Consider the following 13705-nt stretch of genomic DNA (forward strand, 5'->3'; position numbering starts at 1 on the left):
CAAAGAAGATTTAATACCTATTATTCTCAAACTGTTGCAGAACACTGAAGAAAAGGGAACACTTGCTAACTCATTTTATGAGGCCAACATCACCATGATACCAAAGCCAGACAAAGACAAAACACAAAAAAGAAAACTACAGGTGAATATCTCTGATGAACATAGATGCAAAAATTTTTAACAAATATTAGCAAACTGAATTCAACAATACATCGAAAAGATCATACACCATGATCAAGTGGGATTTATTTCAGTCATGCAAGAATGGTTCATTCCTTATATTTCCTTGTCTTATTCATTCCTTATATTTGTAATTGAATTTACCAGTGCATCCACCGAGGTTTGAAGTTTTCTTTATAGAAAGGTTTTCAATGAAAAATTGTGTCCCTTTGCTAGAAGTAGGATGATTCAGGTTTTGTATTTTTTAAATCAGTTTTGATCATTCATGTCTTTCAAGATATTGCCAATTTCATCTTAGTGTTTTAGTTTTGGTAGAATAAGGTTGTTCAATAATATTCCTTTAATATCCACTACTTGTTAGATATATAGTAGAGTCTACTCTTTTTCTTACAACCTAGTTATTTTTAAATCAAATTTAATAATTTGTTTAAAGTAACAGCTTTCAGATTTGTCAATTTCCTTATTATTGGTTTATTTTTTCTTTCAGGGATGCCTGTTCTAATCTTTTGTTTCAGTATGTAACCTTAGTATGCTTTTGCTTAGTATGTAACCTCTTCTTTTCCTAGCTTTTTTATAGTAGACAATGTAAAGATTGATTTTCAATTCTTTTTCTTCTTGTCTGTTATTAGCATTTACAGTTGTGAATTTTCTATGAACCACTCTTTTGCTTGCACCCCACAAATATCAAAGTTTTAAATTTCATTTGGTTCAAATATTTCCTAATTTACCTTTTAATTAGTTTAAACACTGGACTGAAGGTTTTAGCCAGTAAAGCAATGAAAGCGTGGGAGGGGGAAAGGAGAGGGAAGGAAAGAAAAAAAAAATATATAAAAAATGGAAAATAGAACTGTGATTATTTACAAATGAATGATTTCATGCGTAGAAAATCCAATATAATCTAAGTTATTAGTATTGTAAAGTGACTATAGTAAATTGCAAGCTAACAAATCAATATATAAACTGAATTTTGGGAAATTTCTGGGGTGAGCTTCAGCATGTAAAATATTTGGGAGTCATCACTCCCATAACAATAAGAAAAAGATAAATAAACTAAAAATCATCAACTTTTGTTTATCCACCAGAGAACTAAAATTTCAGAGCGTGCCAACTACCCTCAAATCTGGATATATGTTCATCCAGAGAAATATAGTACCTGAGATCTGCTTACTTGGCTCTACATAAATAAATAAGCAGAATTCAACAAGAAAGAAAGAAAGAAAGAAAGAGAGGAAGGAAGGAAGGAAGTCAAAATAAAAATATTTTATTTTTATTCTTAATTGATCTAAGTAAAGTAATATTAACAATATATCAGGTAATTATAGTAGATTACAGTAATGTTGCATGGTGCAGGAGGGAGAAATAGAGTATACTTATATGATGTCTGTACTACAAGGGAAGTGGTGTTTTTAAAAGCAGTTAAGGGACTTCCCTGGTGGTGCAGTGGTTAAGAATCCGCCTGCCAATGCTGGGGACACGAGTTCAAGCCCTGGTTGGGGAAGATCCCCACATGCCGCAGAGCAACTAAGTCCGTGCACCACAACTACTGAGCCCCCCGTGCCACAACTACTGAAGCCCATGCGCCTAGACCCCGTGCTCCACAACAAGCGAAGCCACCACAATAAGCCCGCGCCCTGCAAGAAAGAGTAGCCTCAGCTCACCGCGACAAGAGAAAGTCCATGTGCAGCAACAAAGACCCAACGCAGCCAAAAATAAATAAATAAATTTATTAAAAAATTCTTTTAAAAAAGCAGTTAAAAAGTTAGTTTACAATATTTATTGTAGAAGCAAGGGCAAATATTAAAACTTTTACATAGTTGATATGCTAACTGAGCATATAAAATGGAATTATGGAACTTCAATTAAAACCAGAGGAGGCAGCAAAAGAGGGACAAACAAGAAATAAAGAACAAGGGCAATGAATAGAAAACAGTTATAAACATGGTAGATATTAACCCAACTATACTGATAATCACTTTAAGTGAGAATGGCCTATATACACCAATTAAAAGACAGAGATTTTATGATTTCTGTTCACTGAAATTTGTTAAGGCATGTTTTGTGGCTCAGAATGTAGTTTATCTTAGTAAATTTTCTATGTGAGCTCATCAGATTGTTAAAAACTTAGTAATTACACACCACTGGAATGGTTACAATTAAAAAGGCTAACATACCAGTGTTAAGCAAAGATTTAGAGGAAAGACGATTTTCATACACTCGTGATCAGACTGTAAACTGGTATAACTACATTGGAAAAAGTTTGGCCTTTTCTACACAATTTGAGCATAAACATTCCCTTTGAGTCAACAATTTCACTCCTTGATATATAATCAAACTGTGTGACTATTGCACCAAAGTTTTATTAACATGATTATAAACACATTAGCCATAATATCCAATTAATATAAATAATCTAATGGGAGGGAAGTCCAAAAGAGAGGGGATATCTGTATGTGTATAGCTGATTCATTTTGTTGTGCAGTGGAGGCTAACACAACATTGTAAAGCAACCACACTCCAATAAAAATTAATAAAAAAAATAATCTATCACAAGTAGAATGGATATTTTGTGGTAACTTTAAATGATGATTTATTATACAATTGTGTAACTGGATGAACTACAACTATATATTTGAACATCAAGGAATCCAATAAACATAATTTTGAATAAATTATGTAAGGCATAAAGAATACAAGTCATATATATAATATATATATCATATATATATAATTAATTTATGGGTTTGGAAGTCAAGACAGTCATTTCCTTTGGGGAAGAGAGGGGTTAGGGGTCAGGAGGAAATATGAGAGGGTTTGAAGTGCTGGTGCGGTTCTGTATCTTGATATAGGTGGTAGTTACCAGGATGTGATCAATTTATGGTACACTTTAGATGTGTCATTTAAAAAATTTGTGGTAGAGTTAAATTTTTAAAAAATCCTCTTATAATTTCCTAAATACACTAAGTGATTCATTTCACAATTCTCCTAGATAGCTTTAAGTAGTGCAGAGTGTTTTACTGAGTGTGGTTGACATGAATTCTCATTCTAACACTTTCAGCTATGCTATATTCCTCCGTAAATAATACAGCCCCTCTGCACCTCATTTTTTATCTATAATATGAAATAAAGTTCTTCTTATATACAAAATTTCATGAAAATAACACTTGCCTAAAGATTCTCAAATGTCTTGTAAAAATCTTCATTTTTAAATTGCATTCCTAAAAATGAATATAGACATTGTTCTGAAAAAATACATTTTAAAATAACCCTACTAAGTACGAAGAGAACCACTGAGGAATCAAGCCACTGGGCAGTATCAGGATCTAATGTTATACCCAAAGCCATGCGGTAGACCCAATCATTAAAAGATTCACAGTATGAGACCTTTTCTACTTTATCAAGTGTCTTTACATGTACAAAATAGTATCAGGTAAGCTGAGGAGAAAGTTGCCTAAGTGGGCATGGTTATATGATGATGTCTCAACAAGCCACCTGGTTCCCCATGGGGCTAATCCAGCTTCTCCTCGTATCCAATGGCTAATTAACACATTTTAAGATTTTAAAAATATTCATTATTATGGTGACTGGATGCATTTGATTATCTAGTATCACATAAGTTCAATTATCTATCATCTCTAAATGACAGGCACGGCTCAGTTTAGCCAGCAAAGTATTCTACTTCCAAGATTTTGACTTGCGATTAATCCAATTATCTCCTCTGCTACAAGAAGAAAAGATTATATTGGATGGTTTTGTTTCCTGCAGCAAAGTAATTTTCTGCATGACCAGCAATAATGTAATGTGGGGTATTTTAATAAGAGGGAGTTGTTTTTAAAATTAAACCTTAAACAGAATGCAGATTGTAATAATATGGCAGAGATGTGTACAAAATTATGAGTCATTTTTAAAAACTGTTAACCCTGCAATGTGCTCTAGTATAAAATAGTGCAATAGAGAAAACATACCTGCAACAGAAAAGATTTCTAAATCTCCTAGAAATGCATATACAATACTGAAACTGACAAGGTAACACTCCCTTTTTATGGTATTCCATACTTTAATGGAATTGTTTTCATCTTTGAAATTAATAGTCTTTTTTTAAGACAAGGAAATGTTTATGAAAAAGACACATGATAATAATGGTTTTCTTATAAAAGAGAAAATGTTAATATTTAAGATTGGAAAATGATCAATGATAAAATGTGAGTTTTAGCAAAATTAAGTCATTGAGTGTGCTACAGAAAAATAGAGCCTCTGGATCTCCCTGTCATGGTATATAAATTGAGAAGATGAACAATGATGACCTCTGAAGGATCTCTGGGATCCGGTGTCCCCCTCATTTTATTTCCAAATGTCTCACTTTATAGACAGAAAGCTGTCACCAAAGGGAGGCCATGTATATCCTTCTTTTACAAGTTCATCCTCTTTTGAAATTAAATTTTATATTTGAGGCTATTTGAGGTGAGATTTTGAAAACAGAATAGATATAGCATCTAGAAAGAGAAGAGAGAGAGGAAGAACACAAAAAATGTTTGAGCAGAAAATTTATCTATTTACATATGAAATATTTCCCATGAGTCCCATTGTTGTTTATTTTATTCCTTTATTTCCTTATCCCACAATTTCTTCCATGGCTCTATTGTCTTCAAAGAATACTTCAAAAGAGTTGAAATAAATAAAAGTAAAATACTGTCATTTTAAAATGCTTCATTCGAACTTGTAAATATCCATATTATATCAAATGCAAAAACCCCTTCAATGATTTTCCAATTAAATAATCCCTTAAATAGTAATAAAATTTAAAAGTTTTGAATTTTTATAATGTGGTGGGTCTTCTCAGTATTTTATATAAAGGACCACTGTGGTGTCTATCTTTACTAGTTGACAGATCTTTTTTTTCCAAGTGTCACTTATTCTGACATTTCCAGTCATTTCTTCTAAAATTAAAATATCCTAACAGATCAATGAAAACTAATGTAAAATGATAAGAAAATACTATTTATTATATAAACTGGCTAAGCCTTCACTATAAGCCATTTGATTTTAATTTGTAGTTCATACTATCTTTCATTTAGAAGGAAAATAGCAGTTCAGAAGGATCGTGGTTTAAAAACACAACAGTCATGTTTGTTTCCTACCGCAGCTTTATGATCATTGAAATGATTCAAGTTACCATTAGTCCTAGTAACAGGAGAATCGCTGGCATGTTGTTTCTAAACTAATCTTACATTTTTTAAGTTATCGAAATGTAGTGGAGATTATACAGAGTTCAATTACAACAGCCATCTACCTTCTTCCTCCCCTGATAAAATTATTTGATCCTATAAAACAACAACAACAGTAAATAAAGATCTGTGTCCCACCTCAACACAGTTTTAGAATTTAACTCTTTACAACATCAGTGAGCTTTGGATATCCTCATATACTTTTTGCACTGAAAAAATTTTTCCCTAACATAGCTGAAAGTTTCGTGCCAGGCACAAAGTAGGAAGAGGAAGAGGAAGTTGAAGATGAAGATGACCAAGAGGACAAAGTAGAAGAAGAAGGGGGATAAGGATAAACGGAGGAGGAGGAGAAGAAAGGATGGCTTAGTAGCACTCTCTCTGCTGGCTTCAGGGACTAGGTTGGATGATAAAGACAAAGGTTAAGTCTAGGTGTTGGAAGAACTGTGTATATGCATGCAGCCTATGTTGTCTTGGTGTAGGCAGTTTATTTCAAATACAAATAAAATATATAGATGTTGACAAATGCTATGGAGTAACTTTATCTTTTTAAACGAATATGTAGAGAGTGGTTGAATTGAGGTTTGCTATTTAAAGTTGGGTTACACTTTGTTATCTGTTACCAAATTTTCCAGTGTTTGCCCATCATTTGGGTTTTAAAAGAACTGTATCTCATTACAGTATTTATTTGCATCCGTTTTATAAGGAATGGTCTTAAATATCTTTTTATATGCTGAAGACACATTTATATTTCTTTTTTCCATAAAGTCCTCATACCCTTCACCAATTTTGTAATTCAGTAACATTCTTTTTCTCAATAACGTGTAGAAATTTTATATATATACTAGGGAAATTTGCCCTTTTCTATGATTTAATTGTAAATACTTTTTCCAGCCCATCATTTGTGCTTTGACTTTGTTAGTGGTATCTGCTTTCCCTAATGTGATCCTTTTCAGTTTCCCGAAAAGGTCAACCTTAACCTTCAGCTCTGCCTTCCAGGCTTCCTGGTCTGACTTTCTTTTTGATGTCAGTGAATTCCTTGGTCCCCTAACTTCCCTATACTGATTGTTAAGCTTCAATTCCTGTGGGAGAATTATATTTTTTCCTGTTTTCTAAAGTTCTGGACTTATTTTTCTCAGGGTTTAAGATTTGGAAAAACATATCAGTTTTCCCAGAAATGCCAGGAAGGAATTCCCTCATGGAAACAGTATGTGAAATTCTAAAGATTTCATGCACTTTAAGTATAAGAGGACTTTTTAAAGACACTGTTTGAGGAGAGGGAAGGGGGGAAATGCTGCGAAATAAAAAAGCTATGAGAATTATACAAAGGAAAATAAATGTATAAAAAGAGGCAAATAACTGTTCCCATAACAGTTATTTTTATATGTGCACATATAAAATAATATTCTATTTTACAATATGTAGAGAATATATTGTCTAATATTTCTGCTTATTGACTTCTGCCTCTTAGAAACTGGTGTTTATAAAGAGGGAAGTTGACTTTCTCCACAACAATATACAAAGTCAGTTTATACTATTAATTGTTTCCTCAAATTTAAACTGTCTTCTCCATATAGTTACATTTTCTAAGCCTTCATATCACCTGCTGATATTTCATTTCTGAATCTACTTCTGGGTTTCCATACGACATTGGTAATCCACATCCCCAAAGGAAGCTGGATGATAATTGTTTCCTTAGAATTTGCTCTTCTTCCTCCATTTTCTCTCTCAAGAAATGACATAAAGCCCAAGACACTGTCACTGCTCCTTTTTTGCTTTATCCAATGAATCACTACATTACCTCTAAATTATATCGCAAGTTTACCTTCTCTTTTTCACCTGAAGCATCATAGTCTAAAATCACAGTCATCTTACTCCCCCACTCAATCACTGATCTAGCAATGAATGGATCTCCCTACCTCCAGGATCATCCTGGTTCAGTAAAAATTTCCAACCCTCTGACAGTGACTTTCAAACCTGTAGTTATGACTCAGTCACTCTCCTGCTCAACATCCTTCAATGACTTTCAACCACATTCAAAATAAAGTTTGTATAGGAGGAAGATATTAAATCAAAATAATTTTGTTCCAGGTGATTTCTAGATCCTACCTGATTTAAGGCTTCTTTAGCCAGAAAGTGAAATGTACTCCATGCTTTACAAGGAAGACAGAATCTGGCTGATAATGAGGAGGCCGTTGCTTTGCTGTGGATATCAAGATAGTGCTAAAGTTGTGTAATAAAAGTCCAGGTGAGAAAACAAGCTAAAAGCAAATGCTTTTTATGTTTCAATTTTCCTTGGAGGAGAGAGGAAGAAGATTTCTCAAAATTCCCAAGGTGGAATTTTTTACGTTAGGATCCAAGCCTGGTTGTCTTAGTTCAGAGAATTTTGTTGTTGATATTTGTTTTGTTTTTTCATTGCTTTTTTAGTCTATAAGGTAACTGAAAAATTAGAGAGCAGTACAGTGTTATATAGAAAGAGAAGAGATAAACGAATATCATTTTTGTTGGTAAAAGCTGATGAGAGAAGTAGAGGAAAAGAAAAGGCAAATTTTAGATATGAATCCTGTCTTTGTTTTCTGGATCTAGACAAGGGTTAGACTGAAAGGCGTTTGGTTGTTAAGACCAGGTGGTTGATATCTGATGTCTTTTTTCCATCCCTGCGATGCTGAAAGACTGTACTTGCCTCAGAGAATCCTAATATTAAGTCAAAAATGATGCCTGAGTGTAAGAATGTAGATGCTGAGGAAAATACTTATGTAGAGGGGCCTGAGGTAGTTCCCTTGCTTCTCCTCAGACAACACACAATATATAGATAATCAAAACTTTCGCATGTGCCCCCATGAGGCAAAATCAATAGAGCTGAGGATGCTGAGTGGAAGGGATGGGATGAGTAGGTAGCCATATGGACAAACAAGGGCCACCACTAGGCTGTAGAAGCAGAGTTGCACTCACAGCAGCCACAGTGAGTCACCACAACGAAACCATTAGGCTCTTCTGCTGTGATCACAGAGAGACACTGGGGACAGTGTGAAATACAGTGTGGCACTTCCCCAATGAAATGAGAAAAACCAGCGTTCCAGGTGCCATTTTGGAAGGTGGATCACAAGAGAAGGAGTCCTCAGAAGTAAGAAACCTTAGAATATCGAGTAATTTATAACCTTGACTCTTTTAACTGTATATCACTAAGAAACTTTTTCATTGGCAAGATCAAATGTATTCACCATCATTGAGGAAAGATATCTACTATAGGAAATATCACACTTTTTTGTACATCTGACGTACGCTATAAATACTTTGACCCCACTCCAATCTCAAATTAATTACAAGTCATCTCAGTCATTAAAATAATCTTAATTGATGCCTTGTGCCAGATGCTGGGGATAAAACAGTGAGCAAAATGGCACTGATCTTCATCCACACTGGGTTTACAGAAAATCAGAAGAGACGGAAAAATAAACAGTTAAATAAAATAAGGTGTGAAAATTGTGTATGAGAGCCCAAAGCAGAGACACCTAGTCAGATCAAAAAAAAGGTACAAATTACACCTAATTACTTGTTATTTTTCTGCATGCATCCAATGCTCTAGCTATACTGCGTTTCTTGACATATCCTGATATGACTAAGGTCTCAAACTTTCATGCATTTGTATAAGTCATTCTCTGTATTAGTTTTTGATTACTGCTATAGCATTACCATAAATTTTGTAGCTTAAAACAAAACAAACGTATTGCACAATCATTCTGGAGGTCAGAAGTCTTAAAATCAAGGTATTGGAGGACTGAGCTCCTACTGGAGGGTTTAGGAGACAATGTTTCCTTGCCTTTTCCAACTTCCAGAGGCCATTTGCCTTCTTTGTCCTGTGAGTCTTCCTTCTATAATCTAACCTCTGCTCTGTCATTACACCTCTTTCTCTCTGATTTGATCCTCTTGCCTCCCTCTTACACAAACCCTTGTGACTACATTGGGCCTACTTCGATAACCCAGGATAACAGTCCCATCTCATGATCCCTACCTTAATCACATCTACAAAGTCCCATTTAACATTTAAGGTAAACATATTAACTGGTTTCAGTGGTGGTCGTTTTCTTTTGCTGGGCTGGAAGAAAGATTCATTCAGCATACCACTCTCTGCAAGAATTTCTATTAGATCTTTTTAGATTTTATTTTTTAATTCTTGTTTTTTTTTTAATTCTTGGTGATAGAAGAAAAAAAGGAACAGAAGCAGTAGGGAATAAGCAAAGGAAAGAGAACTAGAAGGAAAGCAAGAAAGAAAGAAGGGAGGAGGGAGAAAAGAAGACAGGAAGCAAGCAAGCCAAGCTCAAATTACAATAGTTTAAAAAAATTATGTTTTTTGGTGAACTGTTAAAAATAAGACTGCGGGAGAGCTCATGTTATACTATTTTGAAAGGGCAATTTCAAATGACCACTCCAACATATATTCATTTACATGTGTGAGGATATTAACATTAATATATTTGAATGTTAGCAAAGGAACTAGATCCTCTTAGCCTCTTACTTCATGATATGGAATGGTTTTAAAATCTTTCAGAAGTAGTCACACGTTATCTTTAACTACATGTCTAAAACATACTTTTACTTTTTTAGCACAAAAACTATACTGTTTTCAGCTGTATCTCAGAAAATGAGAAATGCAGGATGCTCTGTTAGGTGTTCTTAGTTCTGTAATACTATACTTCAGTTTGTCCTACAGAGTGAGAATTACTGACCCTCAGGGCATGGGGAGAGATTTATTATTTTAACAATTTTTGTAAAGCATGGTCTAATAAGTAAACTCCATCTGCTAACATAAAAGAAGTTCCTTGTTAAACCTGGATATAATGTCTGCTTACAGGAGATTATCCAAAGCATGATTATTGTTAAATAAAAAGCCATTTGCATCTGTTTATTTTAACTCAAAATACATATACAGTCTCTAGTACTAAATAGGAAAGTAATAGGTTCTTATAGCATGTGATATTTAATTTATCTTTCCTTTTAAAAATTCATGCCATGTAGGTACTCCATCAGAGTTTATATAGATACAATTTTCTCCTAAAATACAGTTTTTATAAGAAGTCATCTACTGTTGAGCTTATATATGTCTCTGATATCTCTCTCTTTTAGTGCCTCATAGAAAAAGTAGCCCTTCATTTTGTTTTATTATTGAAGGAGAATCCAGCAAATACCTTAGGCTGATTCATCTTAGAAATATCTGTTCTCTCATCTGCTGTGTAGCAAACCTCCCACACAGTCTAATTTGTTCTAATGCTCTTCCCTTTATAGTTGCAGCAGTATTTTCAATTACTTTTAAAGCAGTATTTTCTGAGAAAGAATTGCATTTTACTTTATTGCCATATAGTTTTCTAGATATTTTTGCTTTCCACCATGGGAGGAAAATCAAGTTCTTCCTGGATGAAATAGGATATTTTGCATTTTGCTATTACATAAAGCATTAAACAGGAAGTCTGAGTCCTTTTTTATACCACTAAGATAACATGGCTACAAAGGCTTTCAGAGTCACTCTTCAATTCTTTCCAAAGCATTGTCAAAGTTTTTGTAATTTTTGTAAATTTTTGAACATATCAATATTATTAACCACATCAGAGCCAGCCTTTCAAGTCCCTACACAAACCTTCAGTGACTTTTCACTCAGATTTAATTTGAAATCCTTTGAATTAGAGGATACAGAGCTCAAAATAATCTGACTCTCCACTCCCAGTTCCCTGAACTAGGCTCTCACCACCTCGACTCTGCGTCCATCAGCCGCTTTGGACAACTTTCTTTCCAAATAAGTGTATCTTGCTCTTACCTCTGAGCGCTTGCACTTTGCCTGGAACACCGTTCCTCAGCCTCAGGTAGGAGCGAGCTCCCCCTCTTACCTGCTTCCTATGTCACTCTCCCTGACCACGCTTTTGAATATTGCAAGTCCCTCCTCACTTATTTCCCCTCTAGCGCTCATCACCACCTAATATGTTATATAACTCACTTATTTCATGTTTTGTATATAAATGTCTAGTGGAAACCAAGCACTCTGAAAATACCAATTGCTTTTATTTGTTTTCTGTTTATATTTAACTTGAGCATCCCCAGAACCTAGAACCGTGCTTAGCACAGAGGTCATCAATAAGTCTTGTTACTATAGACAGTAACTTTCAAGATAAATTTACACTGATTATTTTCCTTCCTGATGTGCTATTCATATTTAGTTTTTCTGAGAAACCCAACTTGTTACTCTCTTGAGAATGGTCAGTGGAAAATCATAAAGTTCCTTATTTAATATTAGAATTTCTTTACATGGTTATATCAATAAAAAGTTTGTAAATATATGCTTGATCAAAAGAACAACAGTGAATAATTTAAAACAGCTTACTTCTACAGGCCCACCTCAAAGATATTCCATGTTTCGTTCCAGACCACTGCAATATAGTGAATATTGCAATAAAGTGAGTCACATGAATTTTTTGGTGTCCCTGTGCATACAAAGGTTATGTTTAAACTATACTGTAGTTTATTAAGTGTGCAATGGCATTATATCTAATAAAACATGTACATGCCCTTAATTAAAAAATACTATATTACTTAAAAAATGCTAACCATGATCTGAGACTTCAGTGAGTTGTAATCTTTCTGCAATAGTAACATCAGAGATCACTGATCACAGATCACCGGAACAAATTAAATAATAATGAAAAAGTTTGAAATGTGAGAATCACCAAAATGTGACACAGAGACGTGAAGTGAACAAAGGCAGTTGGTAAAATGGCGCTGATAGACTTGCCCGATGCAGGGTTGCCACAGACCTTCAATTTGTAAAAAGCATAATCTCTGTGAAGCACAGTAAAGTAAGGAACAATAAAAGAAGGTATGCCCGAATAGCTTAGAATAATAGTTAACATTTATGAGCTGTAAGGGAGTCTGGGATTTTTGACCTATTCACTTTACATATGAGGAAACCAATAACTGAGAGGTTAAGTGACATGTTAAAATTTACCATCATAAACCAACACAGGCAGAGCAATTCTGATTTAGAAGTGCAATCCTGTAACCTAATATTATATCTCGCTACTTTCCCCAATTCTAAATCAAATTTGAAGTTATTTAAAACATCTCATATAAAGTAATACTTTTTTCTTTTATTTCCACATAATCATAGCATGGAATGGTTTTAAAATATTTACAATGATAGAGTTAAGTAAAAACTAATAGATACACTATTGGTGCCTTTCAGAGTAACACTATCTCATTGGATATTACATCCTCATTAAGATTTTGTGAGTAATTATTTATTTAACGATAGATATTGAAGGTAAAACCATCACTTGTATAAGTTAGTGAATATTGTAATCCCTCCTACATTAAGAATTCTAGGAAAATGCTATTTCATATACTTTGTATTTTCTGCATTTTATAATTTTATTTCCACTTGCTAATAATGAAAACATAAAGGAAATACCTAGACATTTTTTGTTTAATTGACTCTTTTAGAAATTTGACTCCTTTCTTGTTCCAAATAGTGATCTTCACATATATATTCATCCTCTTCTTCAAATGTTAAAAAAAATGAATAATCAGTTGATTTATTTTGTCCAGTCTACCCTCCATATTTCATCATGGCCCTTACCTTCATCTTCCATGTCAAGTCTAAAGGGGGCTGTAAAATGAACCAGGTGATTAATGATTCTTAAAATTTTATTTCAAATCTCTAAGTTCACATTTTTAAGAAAACATATTGCAATTAAGTGCCTTTGATTTTTCTAAATTTCAACTCTGTTTTAAAAGTAGACTTCTAAATAGCTCTTTTGCTTTGGATATGAGAAACACCAGAGTACAAGAATTCATAGGTGAAGTTTCTCAGAGAAATAATATGAGTGAATGTGTCTCAATGCTTGAAGGCAGACAGATCATGAGAGCGGGCTGCTGAAAAAATTACTTTATAATGACTATAGAGGGCCACAAGCAGAGGAAGAAGAAAGCAGTACCAAGTGCTGATTCAAAAAAATCTGAAGAATACTTGGGATTTGATAAGTTATAGTCAACAGAGTTGGGATGGTAAGAAAGGCTGCTTAGGACTTCTTTGAAAGAAAGCTTATTATGAAATTATTTTTGGCAAGGCATATACTTCTGTCTCTTTCTTACTGAATTTAATCTCATGATTTAGATACTTCTTGGTGTATTTCTATCATTCTCAAGTACAGTTAACCCTCCTCATGTGCTGAATTACATGGAATTGCTGATAATTGAAAATTTTTGACATAAAAAGAACAATTTTATATGATTCAATGTACAGTAATAAACTCACTCATATT

This window comes from Eubalaena glacialis, chromosome 4, assembly GCF_028564815.1.
Source record: "Eubalaena glacialis isolate mEubGla1 chromosome 4, mEubGla1.1.hap2.+ XY, whole genome shotgun sequence".
Taxonomy (NCBI): domain Eukaryota; kingdom Metazoa; phylum Chordata; class Mammalia; order Artiodactyla; family Balaenidae; genus Eubalaena; species Eubalaena glacialis.